We start from the raw sequence: 15,190 nt of genomic DNA on the forward strand, positions 1-15,190 counted from the left end.
CTGCCTCCTTGCCCATCAAAACCCCCTTCCTTTGGGCCCATCCCTCCTTAGAGAGAAGAAGGGGAATTAGCTTAAAATCCATGCAAAAAGTTTAGAAAATACTGACTTGTCTCACTTCATGCTGTGCAAGGATTTCACTGTAAAGAGAGCAGAGGGACCCAATAGATCTGAACATGTGGAAGCGCTCCTTTGTCGACCCAAAGGTTTTATGGAAGCTAAACCAGGCTTACTATTCTATTTCTTTTTGTATGCTGTAAATTACTAAAGAGAGGTCCCAGATTTCAAAATCTGGCCTGGATTTCAACCTCCCAAAGAGCTGGGCTGATTGATTCTGTGGTTATAGTTCAACTGCTGTCATGGAGCCAGTTGCAAAACTGGCATGTGGTTCCAGCTTCAGATTTTGATTATTTTTGGACCAAGAGCTGAGTGCGTCTGGAGCTGGGATTTTACATTATGTCTCTATTAAGTAACATTTTGCAAATGCTCAGCCCAGAAGGAGAGAGTACATTCCAAGGGGCACAGACTGTTTTAAAACAAAATTGTTTTTTAAGTCTCAGGTTCTCATCTTCTGCATCATCAGGACCTGAGCAGCACTGAGAGCTGCTTGCAGGTGGGCAGACGTTGCCTGCAGCCCACAGCTCAAGCATAGCCCTTGATGGAGCAGTCACAGACCCCAAGCGAGTCCTCTCCTCCCTCTGCCACCCTGCAAAACCTGAGTCATCACCAGAAAATTCAGTATGGCTATCTCAAGGATGTAGACAGGCCTCCCAAACTGCCCACATCATGCCTCTAATGGCAAAAAAGACCTCTGTGAACCTCTCTGTGCAATCCCACCATGGGGCTGTGACCACGCTAATGCTTCCAGCCTTGGTACAAATGCCCAGCCCTGTCGTTCTTCATCATGCCAGCCATGCTCCAAAAGCTGAGCCTCAACAAGGGATTTTCTCAGCTTAAAAACCCTCTGAGCAAAGCTAACCCCATAGCAACAAGCTCCGAGTGGAAGTGACGGATCAAGGAAAACTGGGAAATCTGCTGACCTCCCAGGCTCAGTGCCTTTTTGGCTGAACTGTGTGTGAGGATGGGTGGATGAGGGGAATAACAGACCTGTGGGGTTTAATTAAGCAATAAAAACCCCTGTTCTTTGATCAAAGCAATGGAAAAGCCTCCTCAGTGCATTTATTTATCTCTAGGTTAATCTGTCTTAAGGGTCTGAAAAACACATTGCGTCTGCAGTAATTTGTACTATTTCTGGCCATGTGAGTTTTGTCACTAGACATGTCTGGAGCTCTTGAAAATACATTCAATAAGCATGAACTAATCCTCACACTAGCTTAGCGAGTGAGTGTGGGTGAGTATCCCATAAAATGGCTCGTGACCACACTCCAAGGACAGGGTGGGTGCCTGTATTGTGCATTTTTCTGCATATTCAGCAAAACGAGGATTTGGGGGTTACCTATGTCCCTGTGGCTCCCTCGTATCATGTGCAACATTTATAAGGCAAAAGACACAAATCAGTAAATGGCATTTCCCCAGAGAAGAGTCACAGAGGCACAAACAAGAAAAAGTAGCTTCTCCCATGGTAACTCAAGAGAAGAAATCCGTCTCCTGCCTTACAGAGCTGTGTTAATCACCTGTCCCTGCTCCCTCTTACCACTAATGAAGTCAGTGTGTCTAATCAAACATGATCTGGATGAATTATGATTCATATATTACCTAAAGTGATTGTCAGACTTAAGCAGCCTTTTAAATACGGAGCTCCTTGAAATGCTGATACATACAAATGTTACTCAATAAAGATCACTCTTCTAAAATTATTACCCATATTAATTACAATATGATTTCTTTCGCTTCCCCTCCTGCTTGCTATAAAGTGCTAACAGAGCTATGAGAAAGTAAATGTGCTTTTTAACTCTGGATTGCAAACCATCAACACAGCTGCAGATTCATTTCCAGTTGCAGATGCTTTCTGGCTAATGAAGTTAGAGCCAGAAGAAATGCAGTTTGGCTTTGATGTTTTAAACAGTTTACGGGCCTGATTGTTGGAAGGGGAAAAAAACCCAAAACCTTTTATTTGTACTTTGGGCAAATTAATTTTTGAAATGGCTGCAAGGCAGACAATAAGCCTTGCACTATCATGCCTGCAGAGCTGCTTTTGAGATTGAAGCTAAACATTAAAACTTCTTGGACAGGAGCCTGAAGTGCTCCCTGGGGAATAATTGTGCAACAGTAGAGGGATGAACTAGATGATGAAATAAATCTTTTTTGCCATTACTGTCTATGATTCTAAAGTTATTAGAATGCTACTAAGGACATGACAGCAGGAGAGACTTTTAAGACTCTTGTAAGACTTGCAAGGGGAAAAAAGCGAAAAACCCAGCAGCTGTAAAAGCCAAAGGCACTGCCAGGCCTGCTGGCACTCTCTGCGGTTCAGGCAATATAGCAATTCTGTGAAATTTTAGAATTCCCCCAAACCACTAGCAAAAGGACAGAACAGCCAAATGACAGTCTGTCTGCAAAGAGGGAAAAGGCTTGGGAGCTGCCGTAAGAATGAATGTCGAGGTAGGAACCAGGAGCAACCAAGAGGGTGGAAAACAAATCCTCTGCCTAAAGGACAAAATCATCCAACGTGCTTCTGAAGGACAGGACACCTCTAGTCTGCTTGCTCCAGGTCATGTCATATTTACAGTGATCAGAGCAGGTGGATGGAAAATTACCCGTTGACTGGAGGCAACTGAGAGTCTCTAGATGGCAAGGGGAGGAGACGGGGCAAAGCGAGTGTCCCTGCTCAAAGCTGAGGTCCTGCAGCTTTACAGGGAAACTCAGGGAGGCGAGAGGGGCAGAGGGGCAGGAGGAGGAAAAGGAAAGCAGGACCAAGGTCTCTGTGTAGTTTGTTGCAGCTCAGAAAGTCCCTGAGTGATCTGAAACCTTGCTTCCAGACACGCCATGAGGGCCAGCAGAGATGTAGGAGCCTTTGTGCCTTGCTTGGTGTTCGTGCTGTAATGAAACTTGCATTCAAAAGACCTTTTGGACCATTTTGATGAGCTTACTATAGGAAAACAGTTTGGAATTGCTCTGAAGCCCTATGCTCTCTCCCTGGCTCCTTTAGGAACCCCATTCAGCATGTACCCAAGCATCCTGGTGTCATCTTCCTTCCTATGATAGGCAAGGTAATCAAAAAGATAAGTCTTGGTTTTTCAGAGGCAAGAAGAGGTGAATTACAGGCAACATAGTACAATGAGTGAGAAGGAAATTCTCAGGGAAGAAAGTTATGGCAAAGGGAGATGTGGAAGCCTGTGGAGAAAACAGCAGAAGAGAAGGAGTGGAGATGTTCTCAGAGTTTATGAGAGGCAAACCTGTAGAAAGCAGTGAAAAATAGATAAGTAACTTTTGAGAGTCTTGGATGGGAAGGCAGTGTCTGTCGAAGTGAACAGGATCCTATTGCCCAAATTCCTTAAATAAGAGTCGCCCAGATATCATAGGTTTTCTGCACGTGAGGATCCTCCAGCATGTGCAGAATTGGAAAAAAACCCTTGTTCTGTATTTCCCCTAAATAGCCTTGCAACACTGTGAAGAACAACCATGAAAAACCTTTCATGTGATTTGAGTTTTTTGAAGGTGGTGGGGGAAATATTTCTCCACACACAAACACAGCATCAGATCTTGCTCACTACTACAGGGCTATCCTGCAACACTTCTTTAATGGGGAGGCCTCACAGCATATTAAAGCATCAGCTCTGGAAGACCCTCTATGACAACACACACATGAACTTCGTAAGGTGAAGGAGAAGATAAGAAGCAACAGAAGGAGAAGCTAGCGCTGTGAGCTGCCCGGCCAAAGCAGAACATACCATGGCTTTGAGATTTGTTCTACAATATCTTGCGTGGCTTTGGAAAGATCACACATAAAGGGAGAAAATGGTTAGCAGCTAAGTGCTGCAGAAAGCGTCTGGGAGGAAACAAGTGGACAGGAAGGGATAGAGGCCTTTCTTGTAAAGGTCTCAGGGATTTGGGACAGAGGCGGGCACCTACAAATGGCACCACAAATCCAGGAAAACTTCTTTGAAGGTCAAAGCAATTTTCCGGTTCCTGAAGCAATACAGAAGGGATTTGGTGGAAGTAGGCATGCCTTTTGGTGAATGTGGTGGTTTCTGCTTGTGTTTGATGTGGTCAGAGGATCAGAACAACACCGAATGGGGAAGGAGATATGAAGCACATGTTTCCTGACTTCAAGGTGGTTTCCAGAGCTGGTGATGTGATACCGGGCCGTGTGTCCAGAGTGATGCAGCCAGCAGAAAACAAACACTCCTTGCAAAGAGAGGAAGAGGAGAAGGTATTGAAAGTGGGAATGAAAAGTGAACTTACAAAATACAATGAAAAGATGCAAAGCCCTGTAAATATGCAGAGTTAGGCCTGGCGAATCAGGAATAATTTTTTTTTTTTTCATTTAGTTATAGTTTCCTTAATGTATTTGGCCTGTGGCACAGTAAGTCAAGTGGCAAAAGGAAAGTAGTGACTGTGCTGGGGCCCATCCCAGGTCTGCCTGGTGATTATGGCTTGCATTTTCCTTTGAGGACTTCCCAATCCTCCCTCAAATCAATGGCTTTGACTGGACCCCAGAAAATCAGAACAATTCTCAGAGCTGGGCAGAAGCCCTAAAGATGTGCTGTGGAGCTCACGTCTGACTTAAATCCCTTTGAATTTTAAGAGGAAACAAAGCATGTTCCAGGCTGACCTTTCAAATCTATCTATAGTACTTTAATGTTGCTAGACCAGCATCTGAGCACCTTCCAAATTTAACAGGTTTAGCTGTCAGCTACCTTTCCAAAACAGGAAAGTTCTACTCTTCTGTAACCGAGCTTAAAGCCCTCAGCTCCTTTTAGAGACAATAGAGAGAAATGATATTATTCAGTGATTCATCTGACCTATTTTAAACATCAGCTTCAGGGAAACTTGAATCATGACCTACAAAATGGCTTCTCCTCTCCATTGACTATGAAGAAGTATTTATCACATCGTAGACATCTGCATTTACTCAGCCCAAATTGTATCCAGAGAAGCTAATGCCCAGACTAATTCTCTTTATTTCATTGGAGTTTGACATTTAAATGTCTTCCAAATCTGTGCATGGTAACACAGACAGGGGAAGTAAATCCAGGTCTGAATTCCAGTCTAACCTCTGATCACTGGATTATCTTCCTTCTGGGTCTGGTAGAAAATGAGAAATGGTTTGTTTTTAGCTGCTTCTTCAGTTACAAATAAATTCTCCAAACAGGCTTATACGGTTTCAGTTCTTCTGTTCAACAGAGCATAAATATCCCCAAAAGGTCAAATCTCAGTATTTCCTCCATGTCAGAGTTCTTGCTCAGAATTAAATTGTCTGATCATTTAAAACTTAATCCTAACTGTATTTTGTCTCAAATTTACACCACACCAAATCTATCTAAAATCACATCTGTCCAGATTATTCAGCTTCATACATTTCCATGTGAATCTTGTCAGAAAACTACAGCTGTTTGTCATCCTCTGCCATAGGTTAGATGAAGCTGTACAATAGGGTGAAAATGGTTTATACGATTTCTTTGTAGTGATATCATTCAGTTTTTAAAGTTTGCATTTAAATTTCTCTTCTAAATTTCTCAACTAAACCACCATATTTCCCAGAGAAAACAATCATCTTGCTTCTGTCTTCCCTTCATATATGTCTCTTTTCCTTCATGACAATTTTCTCTGCTCTTCTACTAGAGCTTTTCTCCTTGACTGGGGAGGTAGAAAGGAGGTTTCCACCCACTTCTACCTGTAATTGAATCACAATTCCCATAACCATAGAATCATAGAATCATAGAATCATAGAATGATTTGGGTTGGAAGGGACCTCAAAGATCACCTAGTTCCAACCCCCCTGCCATGGGCAGGGACACCCTCCACTGGACCACGTTGCCCAAAGCCCCATCCAACCTGGCCTTGAACACTGCCAGGGATCTAGGGGCAGCCACAGCTTCTCTGGGCAACCTGTTCCAGTACCTCACCACCCTCACAGGGAAGAATTTCTTCCTAACATCTAATCTAAATCTACCCTCATTCAGCTTAAAGCCATTACCCCTTGTCCTGTCACTACACTCCCTGATAAACAGTCCCTCACCAGCTTTCCTGTAGGCCCCTTCAGGTACTGGAAGGCCGCAATTGGATCTCCCCAGAGCCTTCTTTTCTCCAGGCTGAACAACACCAACTGTCTCAGCCTGTCCTCATAGCAGAGGTGCTCCAGCCCTCCAGTCAGCTTCATGGCCTCCTCTGGACTCGTTCCAACAGCTCCATGTCTCTCCTGTACTGGGGCCCCCAGAGCTGGACACAGTACTCCAGGTGGGGTCTCACAAGAGCAGAGTAGAGGGGCAGGATCCCCTCCCTTGACCTGCTGGTCACACTTCTTTTGATGCAGCCCAGGACACGGTTGGCTTTCTGGGCTGCAAGCGCATACTGCTGGCTCATGTTTTGCTTCTCATCCACCAACACCCCTAAGTCCTTGTCCTTGGGGCTGCTCTCAATCCATTCCTCGCCCAGCCTATAGTCGTGCTTGGGATTGCACCAACCCACGTGCAGGACCTTGCACTTGGCCTTGTTGAACTTCATGCGGTTCTCACAGGCCCACCTCTCCAGCCTGTCAAGGTCCCTCTGGATGGCATCCCTCCCCTCCAGCGTGTCGACCACACCACGCAGCTTGGTGTTGTCGGCAAACTTGCTGAGGGTGCACTCGATCCCACTGTCCATGTCACCGACAAAGATGTTGAACAGTGCTGGTCCCAGTACCGACCTGTGAGGAACACCACTTGTCACCGTTCTGCACTTGGACATTGAGCCGTTGACCACAGCTCTTTGAGTGTGACCATCCAGCCAATTTCTTATCCACCGAGTGGTCCATCCATCAAATCGATGTCTGTCCAATTTAGAGACAAGGATGTCGCGCGGGACAGTGTCAAATGCCTTGCAGAAGTCCAGGTAGATGATGTCAGCTGCCCTTCCCTTATCCGCGGACACTGTAACCCCATCATAGAAGGCCACCAAGTTTGTCAGGCACGATTTGCCCTTAGTGAAGCCATGTTGGCTGTCACCAATCACCTCCTTATTTTCCATGTGCCTGAGCATAGTCTCCAGGAGGGTCTGCTCCATAATCTTGCCAGGCACGGAGGTGAGACTGACTGGCCTGTAGTTCCCCGGGAAGAATGATGAAACAGATGTCCAGTCGATGTTCCACACCCTTTTTTTTTTTTGCCTTAACACTCCCTCTTCAGTCATCCAACTCCATATGCTATTTTTCCTAGCATTGCCATCAAAACATTTTGAACAGCACTAGAGCTCCTGACCTCTCCTGTCTCAGATCCTCTGCTCCCTAACTCCTGTCAGCCCTCAACTACAAGTCTCTGAGCTCAGGGACTCTGTTATTGAGGTTCCCTGCTACCTTCCTTTATAAGATTTCGGCTAATGGTCCTAAGATCTTGGCAAACTGAAGCTGTAAGATAGTGATGTTCCCGATGTTCCGCTTTCCGCTGACATATTCTTGGAAATTTCACTCATTCCTGGGTTGAAACAAGGAGATGAAAAAGATTGTTGCACAGGTTAAAAGAAAAAGCTGGTGACATTTTGGGTAAAAAGAGGCTGTTCTAGTGCTGCTGAATTTGGAAGAGGAGCTTATAGTTTAGCAGACCAGGAGTTTGCAGCAGTTGTATTTCTCTTCCTGTTTTCTAAAAGTCTGCCCAAATCTGACCAATCTATAAGCTCTCAGAAAAAAAGAAAACCAAACCTATATTTGCTTTACAGAAGCTTCTTCTGTGGAAATAGCTACTGTCTTTGAAGAGACTGTCCTTACTGCATATGCTCAAACCTTTCCTTTTTTCCCCATGTGCTCAAACCATTTACACTCATGAGAGTGTGGTGCTAACCCAGGCCAGCCACTAACCTGATTGCAGAGGCATCGAATCCACCAGACCTCTGTGACTGCTCCAGTTGAAGACAGCAGGAACAAACATTGCCTTCCTCAATGATGGAGAGCTGTGGCTGCCACTGGAACCAAGAGTTGGGACTTGGTATCTGCTCTGCTCTGGGTGACCTAGACTCCCAGGAGCACCAAAAAAGAAGCATTTTAATTCAACATGGAAATGTTTAAGATAGGAGTAGGAAAAGGGAAAGGATTAGCAGGCAGGTAGGAATTTGGGATTAGGAAGAAGTAGTGACAGAAAAGTTGAGAAAGATCTGAATTTTCATGTGAGACTTACTTGTGACATGTGAGACTTGGGGGATCTGGTTTGGGACAGGTAGTCAAAGATACAGATTTGGAGTCAATGCAGAGGTGACATCTAGGCTGAAGAAGGGAATGCATGACCAGGATATCCTCCTCTCCTATCTCTGTGGGGACATGAGGAGTCAGCTCAGACCACTGGTGACAGGAACCAGCCCAGGTGAAGGGGTGACCTTAAAAAGAGGAAGAAAAGCCAGTAAAAAAGTAACTGGCTGTGGAAGGAGAGGGGGACTGGACTGAGAAGCCTGGTAAGTGGCCCTGGGAGAAAGAAGGTTTTAGTTTCACTGTCTTTTCCAAGGAGCTTGCAGCTTCGGTTTAGGTTTCACATAAGCAGGGGAGGAGTATTTCCCGCTGAAATAGTGGAGGGGTGGAGAAGGGTTCCAGTTTGGCACATTCACAGCAAACCTGTGTACCATGACCTCATGATTTTAATCTCTAATGCCTTCTTTTTTTCTGGCTGGCTGGGCTTTTTACTGATTTATAGATCAGCTCCTCCCTATGGTAGACAGGCTGTCTCCAGGCAGAGGCCCACTCTTATCAGCCTCCTGGTCAAGCGCTTTTATAGATGCCTCTTGACTTCGACCTCACTAGAAAAAGCTGTTGGTGTTTGGACAGTCATCAGTCAAGGGAAAGGGCTGAATATCACCTATCACCTTGTGGATAGACATGGTCTAGCAGCTGGATCCCACAAGGCATAAATCTTATGCAGTGGAAGAGACCAGGGTCTTGTTTTCAACCTGCTGGTACCCAGACCACACAGCAGCTGGTGGCTATTTCCACTGTGTTTGACACGAAGCCATGATTTTGTTTGTGAGAAGCTCACTCCCTCATCATTTACATCTTCTTGAGAATGGATTGCATCCAAACATGTTATCTTCCTTCCCTTCCTAGAATGGGCTTGCTCATGCCCATTGGTATTTGAAAAGTTATTCAACACTCCAAAAGAAACGGAGCCAGCTTTGTTTCCAGGCTTCTATTACTCACCTTCTTTATCTCTTAGCTAAAAGATTTAATGGATCTGTTTTGTTAGAGCATTTGAAGGAGGCTATGAAGAACTTCAAAGGTATTTAATAGCAGCTTTGTCACTGATTTTGTAAAAAGACCACATAGTTTGATTCAGAGCAAACTCTACTCACAATACCGCATGGAATTCTGTTGGTCTATTTTTACTGCATTACAAATAAAGCTAAGAAGAGGGGGAAATCCTACTGACTAAACAGGACGTGCTGGAAGGATGGAGCTCGTCTCCATCCCGTATTACCCAGGTACTCATTAACTCTCTGATAACCAGTTTAGACAACACAAAGTGGAATGTCTCCAGCACCAGATGGTAGTGATGAGGAAGAAAGAGGACTGCAGCAGACAAGATAAAACTTGGCAGGAAAATACACAGAGGAATTTCTGTTCGTTAGGGCAGAGATTGGAATCTGAGAGTCCTAAATTTAACCATTCCTTTGTTGTCAGGAAATGTCTGAGAAGTATAAGGACAAAGATAACTCCCATCCCTGGCTACATAGATGGCCCACCCTCAAAACCCCAGCTATCTAGTGATGCAGTTTCTGATTTAGCTCAAATGATGGAGTGTCTGTGGTGTAAGACCATGGTCCACGTGTGCTGCTGACCAGATGGATCCCTGTAGAACAGTCCAAGTTTGCAATCTCCAAACCGTTCTAAAGTTCAGAAATGTGAGCAACCTCTTGGCCCATGCGGCTTTAATTCAAGGTTGATGTACATTGATAAAACTCATTAATTAAACAGTACCACGTGCTTTCTCATGTGTCCCAGAGCATTACAATATAGCCTCATCCTTTGCCACAAAGAACATTCTATGATTTTATATATATATAAATATATAAACAAAAGGCAAACTTAGACAGTACTGGTGTGAAGGGTTTATTCTTTAGCAATGATCGGTTGCCTTCAATATCTTTCTGGATGCATGAAAGTGAGCCATTGTATTGAGGAAAGCATTTTCCCAAACTAATGAAAAGTCTCTCTTTGAGCGAAGCAGAAGAATTTTATTGACAAGGATCCTATATAGACTTATCTATATAGGACCTATCTCTGTGTAGATAGACTAGACAGATATTTTTGGAATGCATCTCCTGATGAGATATCAGGGCTGTTATTAATTCTGCCTGTCATTTTTATTGAAAGTCAAACAAATTGCATATAGTGTATGAAGAGCAAACGCAAACCTTCAGTGGCAAGTAGCACAAGAACCCCAAGATCAAAGCAAGCCATGCTTTCTCTTTTACATGCCTTTTAATATAACATGTTCTGCCTTGGTAAGAACATTTAGCAGGCACATATCATGCACTAAGCAGCAAAAATATGTGCAGAATTCAGAAGCTGCAGACTTTGATTTCTGTGTTTATTAAAGAATATAGTAGCAATGGTACTTGGTCTCCTGTGAAGTGCTGTGAGACCTGAAGCCACCATATGTATTAAATTCAGAGGGATCATGTGAAATAGTTCATTAAATCCTGCAGCCTGTTGCCATTTTGTTTTCAACCTACAGATCTTCCACAAAAGCAAGTGTTCATTGCTGGGCATATGGTTTCCTATGGCTTGTGCCTTCAGCAGCAGGACTTCTGGTAAAAAAATGCACTTGAAAGCAAGTGACTACAGTGAAGGCACCAGTGTTTGGTACAAACGTAACAGAAAGTCTCCCTGCACATCAGTCCAGAGGCTGCAGTTCTCCCTGTATCACAACGGAAGACATTATTATGGAAATTTGGGAGCAGCTAACAACAGAGATGAGCAAAACAAAACCAAACCCCAAACCCAAATAACCCAAAAAGTAGCTAAGGAAGTGGCTCAGTCAAACCTAAGAGTGACCAAACAGGATTTGGTCGGGTCAGATGGGTACATGACTCTGGCTGTTGCACCGTGATGGTGCTGGAAACCACAAATCCCAGCTCGGTGCCAAGCAGGCAGGACTTCCCAGGCTGCTCCTGCTGCCCTGTGGCAGGGGAAATAGGGGTCCTGGCAGCTCGTGCCAGCTCACCCCTGTGTGCTGGACATCCCTGAGGCTGTGGCAGAGGCAAGGTGGCGATGCACGGAACCCTGGCCTCTCCTCAGCGGCAGCTCCAAAAGAGTGGCCTTGTGCAACCCAGTATCGGTGATATTCGTAACTTTGATTCCTGATTTAACTCTTGTGTTCAAATATGCAAAATATTTCATACCCCAAACAGAGGATTTCTGCTAGAGCCTTCCATAAACTGACTTCACAGACTGTTTGTGTAATCTTTCCAGATTGCAAGAGTTAAAACCGGGAGGAAAAAGAAGGCAACGCTATTTTATATGGGGCAAAAGAAAAGATTCTTCTATTTCCAGATGTCTCACAGCCCTTTCAAGTGTAGAGGAAGATATTATGACAGCAGATTTTATGATTCTTGGCTTCAGAATCACATCAAAATTGTGTTTTATCTGACATCAAAAGAATGAGCTGTTTTATCATCATGATGATGCTAAAGATCATGCATCTTGCATCTGCTCAGATTAGTAACAATGGAAATAAGGCAGCCAGAGAGAATAAAAAAAAAAATCACATTTGTGTCCTTGGGCTTTATCTGCGGTTTATCAGCTTCTAAACAGTCAGCTATATGAAGAAAGAGATCCTATACACTGTTTATGTTCTGGATTAGAGCTTAATAAAAATGAATGTATACAACTTCTCCTTAAGCTCGAACCCTAGATAATTTTGAGATTTTGTCCTGTAAGACCTCCAATTATTTTGATACTACTACACTAAAAGCTATGTCCCATAACTGTAATCTTAACTGAAGTATTTCTTTCTGGTGAACACTAAAATAAAGATTAAAGTGAGTGTGATGAAATAGGCTATCTATTTTGCACATAATTTATTGCAGATTCTTAGCATTGCTCAAGCAACGGTTTAATTTATAGTAATTGGTTTTGGTGGACCTCATCTAACTGGATTTCAGCAAAGCAAATGAAACGGTGCCATGTAGGGAATTATTAGCAAAAGGGTCTGGCTGAAGCAGAGACAAAAGGTGCTGAAAGGGGAACCGTCAGGATGGAGGGAAGTTACAAGCACAATTTCTCATGCATCACTCTTAGCCAGTCTTAACTAAATATATTCGCCAGCAATATTTGCACAAGAAGAAGGAGCACATTAATGAAATTTGTTGATGACACAAAGCTGGGAAGAGCAGCAGAATATCTCACAGGAAGAACTCAGGGAGCTGATTACTGAGAAATACCCTAAAGATATTTCATTATACAAAGCTTAAGATCATGCACTTAAAAGGGGATTGTGTTTCCTGAATGAGGTCTGGCAGAAACAAGGAGACAGAAAGTCTGTTTTTATGGTGAAGCCTGGGAAACACGAATTTCTGATGCGGGTGTCTCCACAGTACCTACAACCTTGGGTCCAACCCAGGCAGCCAAGCTTTGCAGCACTGGAAACAACAGCAGCGGCCACAGGCCACAGGTACTTAGAAATAATATGGGTATTTCTGAGTACCCATTTGTAAACAGCTATTTCATTGGTACTGTGAACTGAACATATCTCACAACTTCTTTCAGGTTATTCTCTCATTTTTTTATTCTTCTTCCTGTTAAATAATTACTTCCCACAGGAGGGAGGTGGCAGGTATTGAGAGGTTCATCCATAAAGGTGATAGCGTGGCAATCCCCCTCCCGCTTGGCTATAGCCAGAGATGTCTCTGAGCATCGGGAGGAGTCCTGCTGAGCAAAGCTGCTCTCCTTCCACCTGCAGACCTCGCTCAGCCTAACCCTTTATTTCAGGGAAAAGACGTTTCAGAGTTATCCGCACGTCTGGTGTGTTCCCAGCCTGAAGGGTTGCTTTTCCCCCACCCACACACTTTGGAAAAGTCCTTCCCGCCCTTTCATTGCCCACAATGATCCCTCAGAAGGGCTGGCTGGAGAGACGCGCTCCCACACGACTGGTGACATTTAAGCCGTGCGGCAGATCCCTTTGCGCACGGATCCTGCTCCCACCCAGCACAATAGCAGACTTTGGTGGGTGCGGGATGAAGCCTGGTCTGACATTTTCTTCCGCCCCACGCTTCTTTGCTGAGTGAAGCTTTTGTGAGAAGGCAGAGGCCAGAAAGCCCCCGTCGTTCCACCTGTTTCTGTAGCCTCCAGTCCCACGGTTGGTTCACCCCGCGCTGCAGTGGTGTGCACCCTCTCCCCTCACGTGCTCCGTTCCCTACCAACAACAAAACCAGCCCCTGCGTGCTCTATTCAGAAGGAGTAACACTGCAATAAAGTCAGGTAAAACATGACTTTTGGACAAGGTAATTTTGTTGAACGCTGTTGATAAGTCATAGTATCATCTTCCAAGCAGGGACAGCATTCTCCTTCCCATGGGGACCAGAACATCACCACAGGAAAAGTTAACCGAAGCAGAGTCTGCTTGGAAATTCATTAGAAAAATAGCCTTTTATAGCAATTTGCAGAAACCAAAACTTTGTTGAAACATCCTGATTTCAAGCAAGTTTTTATCGGAAAGGTTTCTTGGACCCAGGTGGAAATTTTTGATCAAAACCCAAGCAGGTGCCACCTGCCTGTCCCAGAAGGATCGGAACAGCCAAGCCATCGGGTAGGCACACTTGTTGCAGCAGCAAAGCGCAAACATACCAGCTGAACAGGTTTTCTGAAGTGCACCTTATCCCCTCAGTTTTAAGGATCTCCATTCTTTTCATCACGGGAAGTTTTCTTTTCCAAGGATGGGCAGGAACAGAAAAAGAAGGATGGAGACAGTGGGGAAAATACAAAAAAGGTAGCTAGCTCGGGTTTAAATTCATCTAAACTACTCCATTAAACCCACTGCCTTCTGTATGATGGCAAATATAGTTCAGCTCAGAAGTGAGACTTTATGTTAGACAAGCCTTAAATGAACTTTTGCAAATGTGAACATTTTTGTCCTCTTCTCACCTGCCCACAGCAGTAAATACTTCTGGCTTCACAGGTAAGGGGATGCAAAAAAATTAATTATGTAATTGATCATTAAATTAACTTCTTCATGTATGCAACCTGTGCAAAATCACCAAATCTATGATAATGTGGCATAAAATAGTTATAGGAAACTGTCTAGGATAAGCTGGAAAAATTTATTATACCTTATTACTGCTGTCACTCCAATAAGAGCTAACAACCTTCATACTCCCATCACACGTCAGTATTTTATGAACATGCTCTTTGAATTGGAGTTGGCCAGGCTTGCCAGAAAGATAGTCTCTCCTCACCAAATTGGTATGAACGGTGATTTCCAAAACTGAAACGAGTGCAAATGAGCAAATGTCAGTTAACATGTATCAGATATTTTCATTATATGTACTATTTAAATGGAGTATTTTATATCATGATCATTTGCTTGGTGAAGTAATAGAAGTGATTAACTTGTAGATCTCTGCTGATGCATACTTATCTTTTAAAGGGAATTTATTGTAAAAAAAATAAACATTGTCCATAAAAAGTTTGCAGATTCATTGTCTCCCCTTGAGCCACAACCACTTAATTACTGTTAGAGATCTTTAGATAAAAAACAGTATGAGCCTGCTTCATGACTCAACCTATTCCCATTTAGTTCAAAACCAACCCACACCCAAAGCATCACTGATAATTTTATCCTGGGAATAATCAGCGTTGATAATAGTGCTTGGGGCACGCTAAGACGTTTCTCTACTCTTGTTTAATTTACCTGTAAAAGCCCACACTCCCTTTAACAGCAGGCACAATGCACATGCAACCTAATAGTCACCATGTGAGACAGGAAAAAACATCTTCTAGGTGGAAAAGATCAGGTTCCTAATTCTAATGTTCTTGTGTACCTATAGACAAGTCACAGTCTAAACTTACATGTGCTGCACACTGGCTTCAGGTTTGGTATTTACGCACTAGTTTTAAGAG

General features: G+C 43.8%; 1 long non-coding RNA gene across 1 annotated transcript in view; it reads right to left on the reverse strand.

Annotated features, from left to right (window-relative positions):
• LOC142599945 (uncharacterized) overlaps positions 1-8,159 on the reverse strand; it is a 33,378-nt gene extending 25,219 nt beyond the window's left edge. The window contains exon 1 of the long non-coding RNA XR_012833444.1: positions 7,949-8,159. This is a non-coding gene — a long non-coding RNA (uncharacterized LOC142599945). The remainder of the gene's footprint in view (positions 1-7,948) is intronic.
• Between the last annotated feature and the right edge of the window lie 7,031 nt (positions 8,160-15,190).

This window comes from Balearica regulorum, chromosome 1, assembly GCF_011004875.1.
Source record: "Balearica regulorum gibbericeps isolate bBalReg1 chromosome 1, bBalReg1.pri, whole genome shotgun sequence".
Taxonomy (NCBI): domain Eukaryota; kingdom Metazoa; phylum Chordata; class Aves; order Gruiformes; family Gruidae; genus Balearica; species Balearica regulorum.